Here is a 7,718-nt window from a genome sequence, read left to right on the forward strand (position 1 = left end):
GGATTACTTTGAAGCCAGCAAAATAAATATTGATGAATATTTATTTACAATTTCAAGGTGCTTTTGTATCAATAGCATTTCTTTAGAGCTGGCCTCCAAGCCAGTGCTACCAGTATTTGGTTTAAGTACTTGCAAAGTATGTAGGCGTAGTAGGCCATATATGTAAATGGTTATAGCCGCCAATGTTGATCTACATATGTGATTTAATGCTGGATATATAGTCTAACGTGTACAAGTGTAATCTAGTAAGTGGCAAAGGCCCATATCTATCCTTAATATCCCTCCTTTTTATTTTATCGTTCAATATGTAATGGGCACGTTCTTGGTGTAATCTATATTCCCCTATTTTATATCCCGCTCATTTCTGCGATCAATAGAATGAAGCGAAGATAATGGAATCCGAGAGTACTAATTTTTGAGACGGTATGTCAAATTTCTCAGCGCTATATATATATGCAGAGATTTCAGATATAAAACAAGATATATGGTACGTACTAGTCAAATTTTCAGCTGTTCTTCCGAACATTTACGCACACACACAGCATCTATGTAACCCTTTTAACCGTATTTACTCCCAAACTCCTGTCTCTTATACACATCTAGATGTGTATAAGAGACAGCTTTAACCGTATTTACTCCCAAACTCCAAACTACCAGCAGCTTCATTGTTATTCTATTGTACTCATTTCCAGTTGATTTCGCGCCAACAGCCAACCAGCCATGTAAGTTACAATTCTTGATGAACCCAAGTTTGATGGAGTTGGAGATCTAACACATACAAACCATGTGACTAATATGGAAAGATGAGCGACAAACATGCTCTCTGGCTTTGTTTGTATTCGTGACCCTGTGCAATAAGACAATGAAGTCAAACCAAGATCTCATCTAAATATGCGTATGTGTGGGTATCTGGAAGAGTGCGGGTTTAATTGATAGGGGTTGAGTATGAAGCATATGACACAATAAGGGAGCTAATGTATATGGTAAACAGGAGTATGAGTTAGTAGAAAGTGGATTTATATTGTTTATATATATTTACAAATATCTATATATATAACATTGATACTCGTTGGTTTGTGTGGRGACACGCTTATTATCCTTCGTTACCGTTAATAAGTTATAACCGCGAGTGTGCTGAAATCTAAACAATTGCGACCTGCTCGTATATAATGCACCAATGTGTGGTGGTGGTACAGGGTGTGATAAAAGGGAATTTATGATAATGRAAAAACTTCAATACAAAGGTTTATAATGTGACCAGATATCGGTTTCTGAGTTTTTATATAACTGTATTTTTTCATTATGACTTAAGGGGTTATTTTTTGGAAAATTTTTTTTTGGATTTTTGGAAAAAAATATTTTTTTTGTGCATTTTCGTTAAGTTTAACGTTGATCCGCTAATTAGTTTTTGAGTTATTCGACAAATAACAAAGATAACTCGGGCACTTCAAAGAGCTTGCGTGAAACTTTAAACGCGCTTTTCTCAAACTTTGTTTTTTGAACTGGTGACAACTGTAAGTCGAAAACCGCTCAGTAGATTTTAATGAAATTTATAAAGCTTTTAGAATACATAACAAACTCGGGTCTGATCAAAGTATTTTTATTTTTTCATAAATTTCGATTTTTTAAGACCAATTAATTGTTGATTTTTTCCCAAATATTTAGAAAAAAATTTCCTGAGCCATTTTGTTAATTTTTGAAAAAACAAAAAATTCTTCTTTCAGGCCCAGGATTACCTATTAATAAACTAAATTTTTTTGTCCGTTTGATTTTAGATGAATCTCCAAGGACTTACGGTTGTCACCGCAAGTACCTTGTTTTGGTACAGGGTTAACACAAACAACTATAACTTTCGAAATAAATTTTTTTTTTTGAAATTTTCGTGACTTCAAGTCAACACATTCTATAGCAATGCTATATTACTACTTTTGTAAAATAACACGATTTAATAGCAAAAAAAATAAAAAATAAAAAAGTACTGAAAATTGTAATTTTTTAATACCCCTAACCCCTTGATAATATTTATTGAATTGAAAATTTAAGGGCACTAATTTGAACTTAAAATTTGTTTTTCCATATTTCAAATTTTAAAACAGAACTCCAAAATTTTAAATTGGTATCTCAAAAAAATTTTGAGTTACATCATTCAAAAGAGAAGGAGCTCCGCTCAAACAGCCACATCAGTTTATCTTAAAGCGATTTTTTTTCAAAACAATATTTTTTAAATTTTCCTTAAGATGACTACCCGCCTGAAATGGCCGAAATTTTGATTGTATAAGTACCTGGTTTCTTCATTATTGCATCTTCATCATTGTTTCTTCATCATTGTACTATGTTACATTGTCATTGGATCTTCACGACTCTTTTGCCAAAAACTCGATTCACACTCTTTTAGAACCACCGTTCTTTAAAAAACCTTTCCGACTGTTTCGAAGACTGGAAAAATTGGTGGCAAAGTGCGTTTTATCGGCCGGGTATTACATAGATGAAATAGATCTGGAAGAATTTACAAAAAATTTATATTTTATAAATAAATTCACCTCCTTTTTTAAAACAGATATTAATATTTCAAATAAAAACTTGTATAGAACTGAAAATGTCTTTTATAGAGATGGCTCTGAAATCCATAATAGAACCTGAAGCATAATATTCCTGAATTATTTAGTACAGATAGTTGATGGCTATTTGAGGTTTCAAAGTCATAAATTTTATTTTGCTTTATAGGTTAGTTTATGTTAATCTGATAGGCCAATAAGCCACGCATAGACCAGTTTTAGTCCTTTGCAATACGAGAGGGAGTTCAGTTACTACGTCTATGAGGAGTGATTAGTTATCCTTTAGGATGCCTGCACTTGACTCGAATTTGAACAGACTACAGAACAGACTCAGCTTGAAATATACTGCAGCGGTTCGGCGACTTTAAAGGCTGCCTTTAGACATTGTATTCCTGCACCAACTCCATCGTCCATTTTCGAGCCATCCGTATAAATGTTTAGAGTATTTACGTCCACCATCTTTTCCTATGTTTACTTTGAACATTATTTTTCAGTTGAAAAGTGGGATCATGTAGAAAAAGTTTGCCAAACCACCATAACTCACTGAGCTATGCCGGAAGGCGCTATAAATATATTGTCTTCCATTATATAGGTGGCAGATTCAAGAGCCGTCGTTGAAGTTATTCTTACAGCTCCCGTTATTCACAGCGTAGTGACTCTCTGAACCCTGTCCATAAGCTTTGGTGTATAATACAAAAAAAAAATATGCATTATTCTTCTCAGACCAATAAGTTTTGTCATTATTTTATAACCCCATTTTTCCCTAAAACAACACCCTTTATAATTATTATATTACATATAAACACCTAAATATGTATGACCATGTTTAAATAGCTTACACTATGCTGCATGTACATACTCATAGATAAGTAGTGTGTATTTGTGGCCACTTCAGAATCGCCCGGATAATAGATAGGCCTACAGAAGCAGTGCCAACAACATTGTAAATTATTCATAGCAACTGTTTGGCGTGTTYGGCTCAGCTTTGCCAACATTTTACAAGTACTTTGGAAGTGTTTTTGTTGGACCCATTCATAATTTGCAGTTGTTGGCCTGAGCCATTGTGTAAGCTTTTTATGATCTGGTACTCATACTTTGCATTCACGGCATAATAATCTGCTATTGTTCGCAAATCTGTTAGACAGTTGGCAAGGTAACAAATTAGTTATAGGTGAGCACATGCCGATATGCATATATGAGTGTATGTGTTAGTCATATACATATATACATTGTGTCACTGAAAGCAAGCCAAAATTGGCGAACAACCCGCGATTTGTGGAAACAATAGGTGTTGCTTTGGATATGGCTACTTATACATTTATAAGAATTAATAAGTTGATGAGAGTGTCATCTTAAAGGATTTCTCTTTAAGGAGTTTAAACGCAGRTAATTAATTCAGAATACATTATTAAATTACCATATCATCAAATATGATCCGGACAGTTTCATTTAAACTACGCGCGTAAAGCGAAACGTGGGATTACAAAATGGTTGAAATCAAAAACTTTGCTTATTCATATCATCCATTTCCCACTCGTAATGACAATAAACTCAAAAAAGTTAAAAAAGCAGTGCTTCAAAATCCTGTAGTTGGCAACAAGGTAATAGAAGATATGCGAAACCTCGCTTATGGATCGACTCAATAGTTTGGTTAATGTCTTAGGTATGAAGCGYATCACTGCTAGACTCGTACCAAAAAACCACAATCGTTTGCAAAAACAACGTAGAATATATGTAGATTGCAAAAGAGATGTTTGACAAACTAGCTGAGGACAAGTACATTCATGAAATACAACACAGCTCGTCGCGAGACGTAGGTTTATAAATATGACATCGGAACTGTTATCAGTCTAACCAATGACGTTACAAACATGAGCCGAAAACGAAAAATCCAAAATACGCTGACGTACTGAAGGTCATCTCAGCCAAGGCTTATAAACAATATATGGGAATTTCTTTTATTATTTGGTATATAATTAATATCTAGAATGCTTGGTATTTGTTCAAGRCAATTTTGGGGGGTGAAAGTAACTTTTTGTATTAAAATACTTGTAAATTTAGTTTTTTAGTCAATCTGGGTAAAATTTGATCAGATGATGTACTCTGCTACTCATATAAAAATTCGTGACCCGTCTGGGAAACTTCATTACAAAATCTCTAGTCAGTGATTTCAGCGTAAATTCCGACTAGGGTAAGTTTTATGAGATATTCCTATGTGGGTCATAGCGTCCCGATAACGGTGCTTCCAAACAAATTAACAGTTTCTTGGGGAGAGAAGGACGAGAGGAAAATTTTAGAGTGTACTCGGCTCGTTATGCCAGAAATTTYATGCCATTTAGATGTAATTGAATTTAATTTTCGATGACTCGTTCGAGCATTTCTACTAGTAAGTGGCGAATGCCAGTTCCATGGCCTCAATCGATGTGGGATTGCCCGCCTATACTTTAGGCTTTACATATCCTAACAGGGAAAAGTTTAAAGGTGTAATATACCACGATCTTGGTGGTCAATCGATTGGTCCAAACCTTGAGAATCTCACATTAGCTCGCCTTCAAACTTGAACCATATGTAAAAGAATCGTTTCAGGCCACTCCCAAGYGAATGGCGCTCAGAGAACTTTCCTCACTTGCGTAAACTTTTACTTATAGCTCCATCCTCCTTTGTATTACAAATTGGAGATACCATCATATACATATTTTTAACAATGCTGGATTGAAGATTAATAATTAATGAATCTTGGTTGGTCTTGATTATTATTTTTTTACTGAAAACACATCGATATAATTCTCAGGACATTCTCACACAGTTTATTCACATGAAGCTTGCATACATTCATCATTTGAGTCTTAAATCTACTAAACTTCCTTTCCACCTACTCGATGCTCCATCGCAGCAATAATAATGACAAACAGTCGAAAATGCCTGCAGATTACTTACTTTTTATTCAAATTTTTATTAGAAAATTCCAAATGGTTAAGTGTCAGAATTGCCGTAGCAATGAAATATCGAAGTCATTACAGCCCAAAATGTATGCTTTTGCTTATGCAAAATGCGCGGTGCCCGAAAATGTCTTCATAGATACCCACATCAGCGCCTTTTGTGTGAGATCTTTATATACGTKTAGATGTTCGTATGAGAGTATGTGCAACCGCATAAGAAAATATAAAGAGCACATTTGCATATTTTGCCAACCATTTCGAATTCCACACGAAAAATTGCWAAGCAATGGGTGAACCCTTCCTTCCATATTTCTTATATGTATGCTCAAAAACCACTTCAGCGAGTTGATTCTGTAGCTGTGCCGGCAAGCTGCCTAAGACCAAACCACGCCATTAAATAATTGCATTTCTAGTTGACTATTATTTTTTCTTATTCAACAGACAATTTTACTTTTTATGACCCAAAAATATTTTCGGCACTTTTTTGTATTTGTCACTGTGCATGTTTTTAAGAGYCTCGTTTAGAAGGATATTTTGTGCTTTTTATTTATTTCTAATGGCATGCAACATCAATGTTCGCCTGCCACTCACTCCCAGTCCTTGGCAAGACCGAAGTACTCTATATAACTTACACTTACATATACATACATACATACATATGTTTGTCTATATATTGCAGATTGCTGGTGCGTTGGTTGAAAAGGGAAACTTGTTAAACAAGTAAAGTAGGGTTTTGGTATGGTTGGCAGGATAATATGCCGTTTGCGTGTTGGAATGCCGCTTGTGGCTAACAGCAGTGTTCGATGAAAAGTTAACGAATGTCGAAATTTCCCAGAATATGTCAGAAAGATGTCAATACGTATTTGTTGTAATATTTTAGTAAGCTGCCTTCATATCTTGTTTGGAGCATAATTCTACTATTTGTATGTGGTGAAGTTTAGTACTGAGTTACATATATAAACATTTTCCCAATAAATTGGTATTTGTTAATATTGTCGAGAGCTCCTAATGACATCGTTCGGTATTGCCGAAAGGAAGTGTTTAATGAATTCATGTTAGTAGTCACTTACATCTGAACATTGCGTTTAATAAATTAATTAGAAATCATGAAGGTATAAGTTTGCTGAGTTTGTTGGGAATAATTACAWGAAAGAATGTTACTTCGATTGGCCCGAAGCAATAATACCCTTCACATGTGCATCTTATAGTATAAAGAGGTATAAACAGTTCTTTGTATTGAATTTGAAAGATGGATTTATACGACATATGTAGCTGTTTACCACAATTACCCAAGCAGAACAATTTCCGCGGTGATTGCATTATTGCTATGRCCAATGATCCATGTTAAATTTCGTGAAAATGTCCTGTAAACTGAATACACGAASTTGATTCYGATCATTCAGTTTGTATGRCAGTAGTCCGACAAATGTGTMACTTCTTGGGAAAAAATAAGGACGGACCTGGATAAATCGACTCAGCTTGTCGTRCTGATCGTTTATGTATATATTTTATAGGGTCTATGCAGTTTTCTTCGTAGCAAACTTAAAATACCCAGTTCAAATTTAAAAAAAGTTAATGAAGTAGTTCGAAATTTATAAAATCTTACAACAAGGAAGCCATTGACCTACACTCAATGTAAAATATTGCAAAATGGATTCACTCCGAACACCGAGGATTCAGTTTGACATTGAATTAAATWTTTGTACAGAAAGACTTATCTGAAGACAGAAGCCCACTACCCGCCATTCCAATCTTGTACCAAAATAAACCCTCAAAAATTGTTTCAAGTCTATACGTCCTTAAAACTCTTAGCGACTTCCTTTTATTCCATTTGAGCATTCAAATGGCCTCTACGTCTTCATAACGCTTTCCTTTCATGGGCAAATGCAGTTTTCCGAAAAGGAAGAAGTCACACGGTGCCATMTCAGGTGAATACGGGGAATAATTAATGTTTAAAATGTGATTTTTGGTCAAATAATCGTCCTTCGAAKGTTGGATTCTGAGGAATTTTTGTTCGTCAGTCTATTTATGCGGAACAAACCGTGCACACACCTTTCGTGAGCCCAAATATTCGCTAAAATACGATAAATCGATRATTTAGAGATGTTCAATTCCATTTCCATGAATTTCAATGATGATTTCGGCTGATTTTTAATGAATTCACGCACAGTTTCGATGGAATTTCCGGTGATCAACGATTTTGATTGGCCCACATATTGATCGT

The sequence above is a fragment of the Bactrocera latifrons genome, unplaced genomic scaffold, assembly GCF_001853355.1.
Source record: "Bactrocera latifrons isolate USDA-ARS-PBARC rearing strain unplaced genomic scaffold, ASM185335v1 scaffold_432, whole genome shotgun sequence".
NCBI classification, from domain to species: domain Eukaryota; kingdom Metazoa; phylum Arthropoda; class Insecta; order Diptera; family Tephritidae; genus Bactrocera; species Bactrocera latifrons.